This window comes from Saimiri boliviensis, chromosome 11, assembly GCF_048565385.1.
Source record: "Saimiri boliviensis isolate mSaiBol1 chromosome 11, mSaiBol1.pri, whole genome shotgun sequence".
NCBI classification, from domain to species: Eukaryota; Metazoa; Chordata; class Mammalia; order Primates; family Cebidae; genus Saimiri; species Saimiri boliviensis.
In genome coordinates, this window is record NC_133459.1 from 34,586,619 (window position 1) to 34,603,063 (window position 16,445).

Consider the following 16,445-nt stretch of genomic DNA (forward strand, 5'->3'; position numbering starts at 1 on the left):
AAAATTGCTGTTTGGTATACAATTATTATGTGTCAATTAAAACTAAAATAAAACTTTTAAAAAAGAAATCGCTATTTGGGAATTTTAGAAGAGCTTTCAGTAACATTTCACATATGAAAACTTTTACAAGATTGATTGGAATTCTGGATATGGCTCTTAATGGGAAGATCTATTTAAGCAATGCTTGAGAGGAATCTTCAGTCTCCAGAGGGCAGTGTGGCCACACACTTTATAAGACTTAACTTCTCCAGAGGAGAAGCTGTTCAAATTCATCCAGCCTGGGGCTATCCAGTCTCATGTTTATAAAAATTCCCACCAGCAAAGCCCTTTTGCTAAGTTATGGCAGGGACAATTCCTTAGGGAATTTATAGTTCGCCAGAGGAGAAAGTTCTGCATATAACTACTACTAGAAGGTAGCTGTTTTTTCCATCTGTGTACTATCTCCTCCATATTTATCAGTTATCAAACATTTATATCATGAACTGGGTGCATTCCTTGCTCTGCCTAGGTTCTGGGAACACAGAAGAGTAAAAACTTAATCTTCAAAGAATTCATTTTAACTTAGCATGGGATGGAGGAAGAGGCAGTGAGATTAACACTGAGTGCCTACTGTATGTCAGTCACTTTATTTTTTTCCTTTTTTCGAGATGGAGTCTTGCTCTGTCTCCCAGACTGGAGTGCAGTGGCACAATCTCAGCTCACTGCAACCTCTGCCTCCCAGGTTCAAGCGATTCTCCTGCCTCAGCCTCTGGAGTAGCTGAGATTACAGGCGCCTGCCACCACACCCGGCTAATTTTTGTATTTTTAGTAAAGATGGGGTTTCACCATGTTGGTCAGGCTGGTCTTGAACTCCTGACCTCATGATCTGCCCGCCTCAGCCTCCCAAAGTGCTGGGATTACAGGCATTAGCCACCGTATTATTTTTTATTTTATTTTATTTTATTTTATTTTATTTTATTTTTGAGACAGAGTTTTGCTCTTGTTACCCAGGCTGGAGTGCAAGGGTGCGATCTCGGCTCACCGCAACCTCCGCTTCCTGGGTTCAGGCAATTCTCCTGCCTCAGCCTCCTGAGTAGCTGGGATTACAGGCACGCACCACCATGCCCAGCTAATTTTTTGTATTTTAGTAGAGACAGAGTTTCACCATGTTGACCTGGATGGTCTCGATCTCTTGACCTCGTGATCCACCCGCCTCGGCCTCCCAAAGTGCTGGGATTACAGGCTTGAGCCACCGCACCCGGCTTATTTTTTATTTTTTTTAAGGCAGGGTCTTGCTCTGTCACCTAGGCTGGAGTGCAGTAGCAGGATCATGGCTCACTGCAGCCTTGACATCGTAGGCTCAAGCAATCTTCCCACCTCAGCCTGCTGAGTAGCGGGGACTACAGGGGGTGCACATCACCATGCCCGGCTAATTTTTGTATTGTTTTGTAGAGATGGTGTTTTGCCATGTTGTCCAGGCTGGTCTCAAACTCCCGGGCTCAAGCAATCCTCCTGCCTTGGCCTCTCTGTGCTTATAGGTGGGAGCCACCGCACCCGGTCTATCAGTCATTTTCTATTAACGTCTTTATCCCAGCAACAAAGTGTTGCTGGGCATTGTATCAATACTGCTTCAACCCCAGGAATTTTTCCTTATAAAATTAAAGAAAAAATCTTGTTACTGATTAACCATTTTGTAGTCAGAAACCATGAGGCAGTCAGAAAATAAAAAAACTAGTGTTGCTGGGATAAAGATACCAATATAAAGTGACTGACAAGCCGGGTCAAATGCTTTCCCTTACTCCTTCTTTGAGAGATAGAATCCCTCTTTTTTATTTTTTAAATTTCATTTTGGGAGATAGAATCTCTTTTTTTATTTTTTTTTTCCAGATGGAATCTCACTCTGTCACCCATGCTGGAGTGCAATGGTGCAATCTCAGCTCACTGCAACCTCCACCTCCCCTGGTTCAAGCGATTCTTCTGTCTCAGCCTCCCAGGTAGCTGGGATTACAGGTGTGTGCCACCACACCCAGCTAATTTTTGTATTTTTAGTAGAAACAGGGCTTTTACCATGTTGGCCAGGCTGTTCTCAAACTCCTGACCTCAGGTGATCCACCCACCTCAGCCTCCCAGTGCGCTGGGATTACAGGCATGAGCCATTGTGCCCAGCTGGAAACCTCATTTTGTATGATTCAGGTGTGTCCAAATGGCCTTACTCCCACCTCACCCCCCACCACCACTTGTGCCATGCTCATGTCTGTCCCTGAATTTCTGGGGAATGTCTAACATCAGTCAGGAATGGCTCGTGTGCCCACTCCTGTTTGTGGGGTAGTGGCCAGTAAGTAGGGCAATGACAGACTGATCAGCACCATCACAAGTCATGTGTTCCTTCTGTTTCTTTGTTTCTTTTTCTCTATCTCTTGCCTCTGATTTCTTCTGTGTTGACTATTCTCCAGAAGCTAGTGGCAAGTCTTTTTTTTTTTTTTTTTTTTTTTAACAGGGTCTTGCTTTGTTGTCCAGGCTGAACTGCAGTGGTATTATCATAGCTCACTGCAACCTCAAACTCCTGGGCTCAAGTGATTTTCCTGCTTCAGCCTCCTAAGAAGCTGGGACTACAGGAGTGTGCCACCATACCCAGCTAATTTAAAAAAACAACTGTAGCTTTCCGAAGTGGCAGTATCGTAGCCAATGAGGTTTATCTGAGGCGCGATTATTGCTAATTGAAAACTTTTCCCAATACCCTGCCATGACGACTTGAAATATAGTTGGCATTGGCAATTTTTGAGTCTCTACGGAGACTGAATTTTAAAAATAAATAAATAAATAAACAACTGTAGAGATGTAGTCTTTCCATGTTGCCCAGGCTGACTTTTTTTTTAAAGAGATGAGATCATAATATGTTGGCCTCAAACTCCTGGCCTCAAGTAATCCCCCATTTTCAGCCTCCCAAGTAGCTGGGGTTATAGGTGTGAGCCACCATGTCTAACTAGTGGCAAGTCTTTAGGGAGAAGAGGGACAAAATCAGGGGCAAGTGGGCTGGAAGAAAATAAATTTAGTTTAACAAACATTTCTTGAGTTTCTATTACATTCCAGGAAATACAAAGATGAAAGACAAAGGTTCTGGCCATCAAGGGGTTCACTTGCAAACCTGGGGCCACATGTATAAAAAGGTAGCTTTCAGAGTTAAGTGCTGCTGTGAGGAATGTATACATGGAACCACAGTATCACTTAAAGAGGTCCTTAACCCAGTCTAGGGGATCAAGGAAGCCTTCTTTGAAAAACTGGTAACTGAGTTGTCTTATACAGAATAAGAGTTTTATAAATGAACAAGGTGAAGGAAGGCATTCCAGGAATTCTGGTCATGGGCAAGGGCACAGACAAAAAAAGAAAAAGATCATGATATGTCTGAATTACAAGTAATCTCAGTAGTCTTTAATTATATGGGGTGAGGGAGGAATTGGACTCAAGGCAGGCACCAATTCCTGACAGGGCAGGACAGAAGTTCAATGGCATTTTACAGAGTTGAGTTTATCTCATAGATACAGGGAAATAACAGACTCTGATCCATGTTGATTTTGCCAGCAGTATTGTGAGTAGATTAAAGCTGAAGTTCTGCTGAAGAGAAGTTCAAGTTTTACTGCAGTAGCCAAGCAAAAGATGATGCGGCTTGAATTCAAGCAGTGATACTGCCATTGAAGAGAAGGAGTGAATACATAAGGTAGTCAGAAAATAGAAAAAGCAGAACTTGGTGACAAAGTGGATACAGAGAGTGAGGGAAGGAGGCAGACTCATTAGAAGGGCTCCGAGGTTTCTGGCTTGGGCAGCTGCGGAAAAAAAATTGTGCCACTGAGAGAATAAACACAGGAGAAGCAGCAGATTTTTAGGAAGGAAGAAGGTGGTAAGTTCAGTTTTGTACAAGCTGGAGATGAGAACTGGTGCCTACGGACTGGAAAAACAAATTGGAAGCCATAAATATATAGGTGGTAATTAAAACCATTCAAATGTGTGCCCAGCAAGATCATGCAGGCCAAGAAGAGAAGAAAAACATAGAAGCCTAGGGGACACAAATATTTAAAGGGTAGACAGAGGAAAAGGAATGTCCAAAGGAAATAAAACATGAATGGCCTCAGTGCAGTGGCTCATACCTGTAATCCCAACTCTTTGGGAAGCCAAGGCGGGTGGATCATGAGATCAGGAGTTCCAGACCAGCCTGGGCAACATGATGAAACCCCATCTCTACTAAAAATACAAAAATTAACCAGGTGTGGTGGCAGGCGCCTGTTATTTCAGCTACTCAAGTGGCTGAGGCGAGAAAATCACTTGAAGCCGGGAATCAGAGGTTGCAGTGAGCCGAGATTGTGCTATTGCACTTCAGCCTGGGTAACAGAGGGAGACAGACTGGATCTCAAAACAAAAACAAAACAAAACAAAAAACCATGGACAAATGGATAAAAGAGAACAAGTTGTCCTAGAAATCAAGGGATAAGAGCATTTCATCAAGTATGTACAAGATAGGCTGTGTAGGAGTTAGCCGTGTGACACTGAGCAAGTTAACCTCTCTTAGCCTCAGTTTTCTTATGCATAAAATCGAGATAGTGCTAGTACTTACATTGGTTGGAAGGATTAGATGTAATCAGATATGTAAAGGCTTGGAAACGTGTACACATAAGCTACAAAGAAGAAGGAAGTGGCCAACTATCCAATAGTGATCTAAAAAGACGAAATCTGAAAAGTTTCCATTGGAATTTGCAGCAAGGAAGTTACAGGTGACCCTGGTGAAAGGAATGTCTGTGGCCGGAGAAGGCAGAAGCTTGACTATAGAGATCTGAAGAACCTGTAGTACTATCCTTGGCAGGTTGGCTATAACGAGAATGAATTCTGATATTAGCTGGGGTGGGGAATGGTTCATTTTTCAGAATGGGAGAGATTTGAGCATATTTACACACTAGGGAATGAGTCAGTGAAGAGGGAGAAATTGGAAATACTGGAAAGAGCAAAGACATATGATAGAGGTCAAACTTGAAGGAAGTTGGAGGGAATGAGATCTGATGTACAAGTGGAAAAAACTGGAAAAGAGTGGGAGAAGACTCTACTGTATCCCTTTTCTAACTTTTTTTGACGTATACATATAGAAAAATATACAATTTTTTTTTTTTTTTTTTTTTTTTGAGATGGAGTCTTGCTCTGTTGCCCAGGCTGGAGTGTGGTGGCATGATCTTGGCTCACTGCAACCTCTGCCTCCTGAGTTCAAGCAATTCTCCTGCCTTGGCCTCTGGAGTAGCTGGGAGTACAGGCACCTGCCACCATGCCAGGCTAATTTTTGTATTTTTAGTAGAGGCAGGGTTTCATCATATTGACCAGGCTGGTCTTGAACTCCTGACCTCGTGATCCACCTGGCTCGGCCTCCCAAAGTGCTAGGATTATAGGCATGAGCCATTGTGCCCGGCCCTAAAATATACAAATCTCAAATGTGGAGCCCAACTTTTCACAAGCAAAGACAATTCGTGTAACTTCCACCCAGATTTAAAAACAGAAGCCCTCCAGAACCCCTTCTGAGTTGCTACCTGAGCCTGTTCTGCTCAAAGATAGCCACTATCTTATTTATTTATTTATTTATTTATTTATTTTATTTTTATTATTATTTTTTTTAAGACGGAGTTTCGCTCTTGTTACCCAGGCTGGAGTGCAATGGCAGGATCTCGGCTCACCGCAACCTCCGCCTCCTGGGTTCAGGCAATTCTCCTGCCTCAGCCTCCCGAGTAGCTGGGACTACCGGCGTGTGCCACCACGCCCAGCTAATTTTTTATATTTTTAGTAGAGACGGGGTTTCACCATGTTGACCAGGATGGTCTCCATCTCTCGACCTCGTGATCAACCCGCCTCGGCCTCCCAAAGTGCTGGGATTACAGGCTTGAGCCACCGCGCCCGGCCCTTATTTTTTTTTTTTTTTTTTTTTTTGAGACGGAGTTTCGCTCTTGTTACCCAGGCTGGAGTGCAATGGCGCGATCTCGGCTCACCTCAACCTCCGCCTCCTGGGTTCAGGCAATTCTCCTGCCTCAGCCTCCTGAGTAGCTGGGATTACAGGCACGCGCCACCATGCCCAGCTAATTTTTTGTATTTTTTTAGTAGAGAGGGGGTTTCACCATGTTGACCAGGATGATTTCGATCTCTTGACCTCGTGATCCACCCACCTCGGCCTCCCAAAGTGCTGGGATTACAGGCTTGAGCCACTGCGCCCGGCCTTTTTTTTTTTTTTTAACTTTAGGTGCATACTATATCTCTCATTTCTCCCCACATTATCCCTCCCCACCCCTCCCAACTGCCCCCAGTGTGTGATGCTCCCCTCCCTGAGTCCACGTGTTCTCATCGTTCAACACCCATCTATGAGTGAGAATATGCGGTGTTTGGCTTTCTGTTCTGGTGTCAGTTTGCTGAGAATGATGGTTTCCAGATTCATCCAAGTCCCTACAAAGGTCACGAACTCATTGTATTTTATGGCTGCATAGTATTCCCTGGTGTACATGTACCATATTTTCTTTGTCCAGTCTATCATTGATGGGCATTTGGGTTGGTTCCAGGTCTTTGCTATTGTACACAGGGCTGCAATGAACATACGTGTGCATGTGTCTTTGCCACTATCTTTTTTTAAGACAGTTTTTTGAGGTGTAATTGATGTACAAAAGCTGCACATATATAATGTTAAAATTTAATGGGTTCGAACATATGCATGACCAAAATCAAATATATCCACTGTCTTAACCTGAGTGTGATGGCACAAGTCTGTAGTCCCAGCTACTTGGGAGGCTGAGGGAGGAGGATCTCTTGAGGCCAAGAGGTCAGCGCTACAGTGAGCTATGATAACACCTGTGAATAGCCATGGCAGTCCAGCCTGGGCAACAGAGTAAGACCTTGTCTGTTAAAAACAACAACAACAACAGGCTGGGCATGGTGGCTCACACCTGTAATCCCAGCACTTTGGGAGGCCAAAGCTGGCAGATCACGAGGTCAGGCATTTGAGACCAGCCTGGCCAACATGGCAAAACCCCATCTCTACAAAAATTAGCCAAGTGTGGTGGAGGGCACCTGTGCCCCCAGCTACTCAGGAGGCTAAGGCAGGAGAATCAATTGAATCCTGGAGGGGGAGGTTGCAGTGAGCTGAGATCATGCCACTGCACTCCAGCCTGGGCAACAGAGCAAGACTCTGTCTCAAAAAACAACAACAAACACAACAAACAAACAAACAAAACAGGCCAGATTCCATGGCTCATGCCTAGAATTCCAGCACTTCGGAAGGCCAAGGTGGGTGGATCCTTTGAGCTCAGAAATTTGAGACCAGCCTGGGCAATGTGGCAAGACCCTGTCTCCACAAAAAATTAAAAAATTAGCCAGGTATGGTGGCACCTACTTATCGTCCCAGCTACTCTAGCGGCTGAGGTGGAAGGATCAATTGAGCTGGGAGGTCAAGGCTGTGCATCTGAAAAACAAGAACAAAAACAAAAACACTGTCTTAATTTGTCGTACCACAGGTAGTTTTGCTTGTTTTGAATTTATATAAATAGAATCTTTTGTTTTTGGCTTATTTTGCTCAATTTTATGTTTATTGGATTCATCCACATTGTTGCATATAACAGAGATGTGTTCATTTTTGTTGCTATATGGTATTCTATTATATGAATAGACCACAGTCCATTAATCAGGTTTTGGACACTGTGGTCGTTTCTATCTTTTAGCTCTTGTGAATAATACTCCTGTGAGCATGGGTGTACAAATATCTCTTCAAAGCCCCTTTTCAATTTTTTTAGGCATATACTCAGAAGTAGAATTGCTGAATCATATGGTAATTCTAGGTTTAATTTTTGAGGAACTGCCACGCTGTTCTCTATAGCAGCTACACCAGTTTACATTCCTACCAGCATGTAGGGTAGGTCAGGTTCCAGTTTCTCCACATTCTCACCAATGCTTGTTATTTTCTGTTGTTTTTATTTTATTTTTTAAATAATAATCGTCCTAATGAATGTCAAATGGTATCTCATTGTGGTTTTGATTTTCATTTCTCAAATTGTTAGTGATATTCAACATAATTTAGTGTGCTTACTGGCCATTTGTATGTTTTCTTTGGAGAAATACCTATTCAAGACGTTGCCTGTTTTTGTTGTTTGTTTTGTTTTGTTTTTGAGATAGAATCTCTCTCTGCCTTCCAGGTTGGAATGTGATGCTATGATCAAAGCTCACTGGAGCCTCAACCTCCTGAGCTCAAGAGATTCTCCTGCCATAGTTTCCCAAGTATCCGGGACTACAGGTGCACGGCACAACACCCAGCTAATAATTTTTTAACTTTTTTGTACAGACAGGGGTCTTGCTATGTTGCCCAGGCCTATCTCAAATTCCTGGGCTCAAGTGATCATCCCACCTAGGTCTCCTAAAGTGTTAGGATTACAGGCATAAGCCACCATGCCTGACTCTAGTTCCTTAATTTATGAATGACAATTTCAGTAAGTAACATTGTTTGATGGTTTTTTCTTTTAGCACTTTGAAGCTGCTATTCTATTGTCTTTCAGCTTCTATTGTCCTATTGTAAATGTAACTACAAGTTCCTGTGAAGGTAATTTCCTTTTTTCCTTGTTTTCTTTTTTATTTTTTTTTTTAATATGAAGTCTCACTCTGTTGCCCAAGCTAGAGTGCAGTGGCGCAATCTCAATCACTGCAACCTCTACCTCCTGGGTTCAAGCAATTCTCCTGCCTCAGCCTCCCCAGTAGCTGGGAATACAGGTACACAACACCATGCCCGGCTAATTTTTTTGTATTTTTTAGTAGAGACAGGGTTTCACTATGTTGGCCAGGCTGGTCTTGAACTCCTGACCTCGTGATCCACCCGCCTTAGCCTCCCAAAGTGCTGGGATTACAGGCGTGAGCCACCAACCACGCTCGGCCTCCTCTGGTTATTTTTAGCATCTTCTTTTACTCTCTGATTTGCAACACCTTTACTACAATAGGCCTAGGTATTTTTGTATTATCCTTCTGAGGACTGTCTCACTCATGTTTGTGAAACCAACACACAGTGTCTGGCATATAGTAGGTGCTCTGCTCTTTAATGTATGGTAAACAAATGAAATCCATAGGGTTCCACAGATACTTATAGAAGCAATGCTTGGGGCCAGGCGTGGTGGCTCACGCCTGTAATCCCAGCACTTTGGGAGACCGAGGCAGGTGGATCACCTGAGGTCAGGAGTTTGAGACCAGCCTGACCAACATGGAGAAACCCCTTCTCTACTAAAAATACAAAATTAGCCAGTGCGTGGCAGCTCATGCCTGTAATCCCAGCTACTCGGGAGGCTGAGGCAGGAAAATAGTTTGAACCTGGGAGGCAGAGGTTGGAGGTTGTGGTGAGCCAAGTTTGCACCATTGCACTGCAGTCTGGACAACAAGAGTGAAACTCCATTCTTCCCCCCACCCTCCCCTCCAAAAAAAAGAAGAATCAATGCTCAACTTCACTCTGCCCTAAACCTTGCTGTCCTGGTAATGCTGTCTCATTGAATCCTGAACTCCAGGCTTTGTGATCTCCTTCCTTGTCCTGCCTCCTGGACCCTGCACTTGGCATTTGGCCTTGGTTTCTCTTATATTTAGTCTTGCTTCCTCCAACTGCCTTCAGGGTCTTAGTGTCTCATGTGATATTAACCCTCTAGCCCCCCAAGTATGTAGGCTGTCAGGAAGAGAATCCATACATTAGGAATAATGAAGAGTTTTAAAATTCTTATTTTAAAAGATCCCAAATGCGGCTAGGCACGATCATGCCTGTAATCCCAGCACTTTGGGAGGCCGAGGTGGGTGGATCATGTGGTCAGGAGTTCAAGACCAGCCTGGCCAAGATGGTGAAACCCCGTTTCTACTAAAAATACAAAAAAAAATTTAGCCAGGCATGGTAGCAGGCACCTGTAATCCCAGCTACTCAGGAGGCTGAGGCAGATAATTGCTTGAACCCGGGAGCTGGAGGTTGCAGTGAGCCAGGATCCCGCCACTGCACTCCAGCCTGGGCCACAGATGGAGACTCTGTCTCAAAAAAAAAAAAAAAAAAAAAAAAAAAGATCCCAAATGCAATGACAATTTATTTTACATATGATCTTTCAATACATAACATTTTATATAGTTGTAATGTTAATACATTTAGGGTTTTATATTCCGATTTTGCAAATAATGAGCAGTCATTGCCTTTCAAGACTGAGATCATGTGGTCATAATTTATTTGGCAAGCATTTACTGAACATCCATGGCCTGCCTGACACTGTGGTAGGCACTGGGGCTACAATGATAAATAATACATGGTTTTCTTTATGCTTTTAAGATTTACATTTTTTTTTTTTTTTTTTTTTTTTTTTTTGAGACGGAGTTTTGCTCTTGTTACCCAGGCCGGAGTGCAATGGCGCGATCTCGGCTCACCGCAACCTCCGCCTCCTGGGTTCAAGCAATTCTCCTGCCTCAGCCTCCTGAGTAGCTGGGATTACAGGCACGTGCCACCATGCCCAGCTAATGTTTTGTATTTTTAGTAGAGACGGGGTTTCACCATGTTGACCAGGATGGTCTCGATCTCTCGACCTCGTGATCCACCCGCCTCGGCCTCCCAAAGTGCTGGGATTACAGGCTTGAGCCACCGCGCCTGGCCAAGATTTACATGTTTAATGGGAGGAAGAGGATGAAGAAGAGGAAGGCTATGTCGACAAAGGAGACCAGCAAAGTATTTTATGTTGCACCACAGGAAGTGCAGGAAGGGACACAGGGGAGGGAATGTCAGGAAGTTGTCATGAAGGCAGGAAGGCGTGACCTGAGTTTTGAAATACAAGTGGGTTTCACTGGTCAGATGGAAATGCTAAAGTTATAGGGCATTAATAAATCATATCCTCTTCTCTGTACCAGTTCAGAACACATTGAAAAGTAGATATCAAGAAGGTGGAGGAAGGCCCGGTCGTAGTGGCTCCAGTGGCTTATGCCTGTAATCCCAGAACTTTGGGAGGCTGCAGCAGGAGGATCAATTGAGGTCAGGAGTTCCTGACCAGCCTGGCCAACATGATGAAACCCCATCTCTACTAAAAATACAAAAATTAGCTGGGTGTGGTGGTACACACCTGTAGTCCCAGCTACTTGGGAGGCTGAGGCAGGAGGATCACTTGAACTTGGGAGGCGGAGGTTGTAGTGAGCTGAGAAAAAAAAAAAAAAAGTCTAGGTGTGGTGGCTCACACCTGTAATCCCAGAACTTTGGGAGGTTGAGGCGGACGGATCATCTGAGGTCAGAAGTTCGAGACTAACCTGGCCAACATGGTGAAATCCTGTCTCTACTAAAAATACAAAATTAGCCGGGTGTAGTGGTGCACACCTGCAGACCTGTAGCCCCAGCTACTTGGGAGGCTGAGGCAGGAGAATCTCTTGAACCTGGGAAGCGGAGGTTGCAGTGAGCCGAGATTGTGCCATTGCACTCCAGCCTGGGCGACAAGAGTGAAACTCCATCTCAGAAAAAATAAAGTTTGCTGAAGAGCAAGATGTTGGCTTAATTGCTAATAAGATTTAGATGAGAGGGCATGCTTAGAAGTGAGGGCAAATGGTAATGCTAGTATTCCTTTTTATTTAATGTACTTTGTTTGCCTAGACACAGTAAGTGCAGGACAACCTTGGCTTATCACACAGATCACACAGGGAAGGAGCCTACTTCTCTAAGCCTACCGATTAAACAGTAAGATAAAATTGAAAAAAAAAAAAAAACCCACCAAACATTGACAATATCACCAGCCAGGTGCCTTGGCTCATGCTTGTAATTTTGATACTTTTTGAGACCAAGGTGGGTGGATCACTTGAGCTCGGGAGTTGAAGACCAGCCTAAGCAACATGGTGAAATCCCACCTCTACAGAAAAAAAAAAAAAAAAAAAAAAAAATCAGCCCCAGCTACTCAGGAGGTGGAAGGATCACCTGAGCCCCGGAGGTTGAGGCTGCAGCCATGACTGCACTGCTGCAACCTCAAGCCTGGGTGATAGAGTAAAAAAAAAAAAAAAAAAAAAAAAAAAGAAAGAAAAGAAAGAAAGAAAGAAATAGCACTAAAAATGTAAAATACTTAGGGATAGATTTGAAAACCAAAATGTGCAAGATTTGTACATGGAAAACCAGAAAACATTACTGAGAGAACTGAAAGACAACCTACCCAAGTGGAAAAACATACTATGTCCATGGATGAAAAGACTCAATATTGTTAAGGTGTTATTTGTCTCCAAAATGATTTGTAGATCTAACACAACCCTAATCAAAAGTCAGCTGGCTTTTTTTTTCTTTTTTTGGTAGAAATGTATGCTTGATTCTAAAATTTATATGGAAATAAAAAGGACCTAGAATACCTACACACACACACACACACACACACACACACACACACACACAAATACTTTAGAACAGGCGTCCCCAAACTATGGCCCGCGGGCCCCTTAAGGCCATTTATCCGGCCCCCCGCCGCACTTCAGGAAGGGGCACCTCTTTCATTGGTGGTCAGTGAGAGGAGCACAGTATGTGGTGGCCCTCCAACGGTCTGAGGGACAGTGAACTGGCCCCCTGTGTAAAAAGTTTGGGGATGCCTGCTTTAGAAAGAAAAACATAGTTGGATAACTTATACTACCCGTGGAGGGCAGATTCTGAGATGGCCCCATGACTCCTACCTCCTGTGAATGTGGGTGAAAACTTGCTTTTAACCAATAGAATATGTCTAAGATGCTGGGATGCCACTTTATGATTACATTAAGTTATAAAAGACCCACTTGCTAGCAGATCCACTCTAGAGTCTTCTCCTCTTCTCCTTTCTGGCCATGTTGAGGAAGCTCACGTGGCAAGGAATTGGGGAGGCCCTTGAAGATAAGGGTGCCCACCAGCTGCCAAACAACAAAAAACTGAAGCTCTCAGTTTTAGGTTGCTAACAACCATGTGAGCTGGAAAGTGAATTATTTTTCAGTCCAGTCTCCAGATAAGAATCCAGCCCTGGCTTACATACATCTTGATTACAGTCTGTGAGATGCTTCACAGAGGATTTAGCTAAACCTGGACTCTTGACCCACAGAGACTATGAGATAATAAATATGTGTGTGTTAAGCCTCTAAATTTTATTATTTAATTAATTAATTTATTTATTTTGAGACAGAGTCTCACTCTGTTGCCCAGGCTGGAGTACAGTGGCACAATCTCCGCTCACTGCAACCTCTGCCTTCCAGGCTCAAGTGATTCTCCTGCCTCAGCTTCCTGAGTAGCTGGGATTACTGGCACATGCCACCACCCCCAGCTAATTTTTGTATTTTTAACAGAGATGGGGTTTCACCATGTTGGCCAGGCTGGTCTCAAACTCCTGACCTCAAGTGATCCACCCACTTCGGCCTCCCAAATTGCTGGGATTACAGGCGTGAGCCACTGCGCCCAGCCAAGCCTCTAAATTTGTAGTAATTTGTTATGTATCAATAGATAACCAATTATAGTATCTGATCTCAAGATTTATTATATAGCCACAGTAATCAAGACAGTATGGTATTTGGCATAAAGAGATATGTGGAACAGAGAAGAGAATCCAGAAATAGCCCAAGACATACATAACCAGTATGATTTGCAACACAAGTGCCAAGGCAATTTAATGGAGGCAACGTTTTCCACAAATCATGCTGGAATAATTGGATAGCCATGAGCAAAAAAATGAACGTTGATCTTTACTTTTCACTATATACAAAAATTAGCTGGAAATGGATTAGAGACTTGCCGGATGTGGTGGCTCACACCTGTAATCCCAGCGCTTTGGGAGGCTGATGCTTGAGGCCAGGAGTTCAAGACCAGCCTGGGCAACATAGCAAGACTCCACCTGTGCCAAAAAAAATTAGCCAGGAGTGGTGGTGTGGTCCCAGCTACTCCAGACGCTGAGGCCTGAGATGGCTTGAGCCTGAGAGGTCAAGGCTGCAGGCTGCAGTGAGCTATGATGGTGCTACTGCACTCCACTCTAGCCTAAGTGACAAAGTGAGATCTTGTCTCCAAAATAAAAATAAGGAAATGTTTAAAAGATTTTCAGACAAATGGTCATAGCTATTTTATTTATAACGGTACCAAACTGAAAACAACCCAAATGTCCATCAACATGTGAATAAATATACAAATTGTCATCCATACAGTGGAGCACACTCAGCAATAAAATGGAAAGAACTTTTTTTTTCTTCCTTTCTTGTTGTGAAAAGTGATGGTAAGGTCCAGGGAAACGAACTATTGATTCACACAACAACATGGGTGAATCTCAAAAAAAAAATACTCGTGGTGAGTGGAAGAAGCCAGACCTGTTCTCCCCCAAATTATTCCAGTTATATAAAATGCTACAAAACGAAAACTCATCTATGGCGACAGAAAAGAGATTAGCAGTTGTAGAGGAAAGGGCAAAGAGGGACGAGAGGCAGGAAACAAAGGGGCCCAAGTAAAGTTTTGGAGGGAATGAATAAGGTTGTTATCTTGATTGTTGTGAAGGTTTCATGTGTGTATAATTGTGTCAAACCTCATCAGACCGCACACTTTAAATGTGTGTAGCCTTTTGTTTGCTTGCTTGCTGTTTTGTTTTGTTTTGTTTTGTCTTGTTTTTAGTTTCGCTCCTGTTGCCCAGGCTACATGTAGTGACACAATCTTGGCACACTGCAACCTCTGCCTCCCCGGGTCAAGCGATTTTCCTGCCTCAGCCTCCCGAGTAGCTGGGATGACAGGCATGCGCCACCACGCCTGACTAATGTATTTTTAGTAAAGACGGGGTTTCGCCATGTAGGTCAGGCTGGTCTAGAATTCCTGACCTCAGGAGATTCACCTGCCTCTGCCTCCCAAAGGGTTGGGATTACAGGCGTGAGACACCGCGCCCGGCCATATGCAATTTATCTAATGACAATTATGCTCCAATAAAAGTTGGGGCTTGGGAAGGAGAAGAACCCAAGCTTTCTTCTGATTCGAGGAACTCAACTTAGGGGCGGAAGGAGGAGCTAGATCGCGCATGCCCACTCCTTCCTCCATGCTGACCAATCAGATGCCAGTTGTGCGACGGCATGGGAGGAGTCAAAGTTGACCCGTGAGGACGCCACGTGAGAGGGAAGCCGGCTAAGCGAGAGCGTCGGGAGTGCGTGAGGCCCAGGCCGAACTCGGGGGCTTTTTTTTTTTGTTTGTTTGTTTGTTTGTTTGTTTTGAGACGGAGTTTCGCTCTTGTTACCCAGGCTGGAGTGCAATGGCGCGATCTCGGCTCACTGCAACCTCCGCCTCCTGGGTTCAGGCAATTCTCCTGCCTCAGCCTCCTGAGTAGCTGGGATTACAGGCACGAGCCACCATGCCCAGCTAATTTTTTGTATTTTTAGTAGAGACAGGGTTTCACCATGTTGACCAGGATGGTCTCGATCTCTTGACCTCATGATCCACCCTCCTCGGCCTCCCAAAGTGCTGGGATTACAGGCGTGAGCCACCGCACGCGGCCGAACTCCGGGGCTTTTTGTCCTGAGGACATAGAGGAACAATTGGAGGACTATGTTCAGGCAAGTAATTTAACCCAGTGTGCATTTTAAAGAAGCAGTTTGTAGCTGTGTGAAAAATGAGCTCAAGAGAGTGAGGAAAGACCTGTTGTTGGCAGACTGTGGAGATCTACATATATATATATATATATATTTAAATGTATTTAATTTTTTTTTTTTTCTGTCAGCCTTCTCTTAAACTGTGAACTCTAGAGGGAAAGGACCTCATATTTATCAGCCAAGCGTTCCTGCCCTACGTGTACCCCTCCGCCTGTGGCCAGCGGTCCGGACGTTTCTGTTGAAGGGGTTGATTAATCTCAGGTCACGCGGCTTGTTAGAGCCAGGATTCAAATCTAGGTCTTTTTGTCGTCAAACCTTGAGGTCTTTCCTTTAAAGCACAATTAAAATCTAAAAATATTTAGTATTCCTTTTAGGATTCATCAGTCGAATCCTAATTCATCACTGAAGCAGTGATGTTGCCAACCCTAAAATGCCCACCTTAAGAAATGCGAGACTTGTGAGGGGATATGGAGGGATTTGTGTGTTTTCAGAAATTACACAAGGTCGGCCTGGCATGGTGACTCGCTCCTGTAATCCCAACACTTTGGGAAGCCAAGGAGGGAGGATCCCTTGGGCCCAGGAGTTTGAGACTACCCTAGGCAACATAGTGAGACCCCATCTCTACAAAAAAATAAAAATATTATCTTGGCCGAACATGGTGGCTCTCACCTGTAATTCCAGTACTTTAGGAAGCTAAGGCAGGTGGATCACTTGAGGTCAGGAGTTTGAGACCAGCCTGGCCAACACAGTGAAACCCCATCTTTACTAAAAATACAAAAATTAGCTGGGCGTGGTGATGGATACCCGTAATCCCAGCTACTCGGGAGGCTGAGGCTGGAGAATCTCTTGAACCCAGAAGGAGGAGGTTTCAGTGAGCCGAGATC

At 44.1% G+C, this 16,445-nt stretch overlaps 1 non-coding gene across 1 annotated transcript; it reads left to right on the forward strand.

Moving 5' to 3' along the window:
• The first annotated feature begins 2,635 nt into the window (after positions 1-2,635).
• LOC120366278 (U4 spliceosomal RNA) lies at positions 2,636-2,774 on the forward strand. The gene has a single exon (XR_005581005.1). It is a non-coding gene; the product is annotated as a U4 spliceosomal RNA (small nuclear RNA).
• The last annotated feature ends 13,671 nt before the right edge of the window (positions 2,775-16,445 follow it).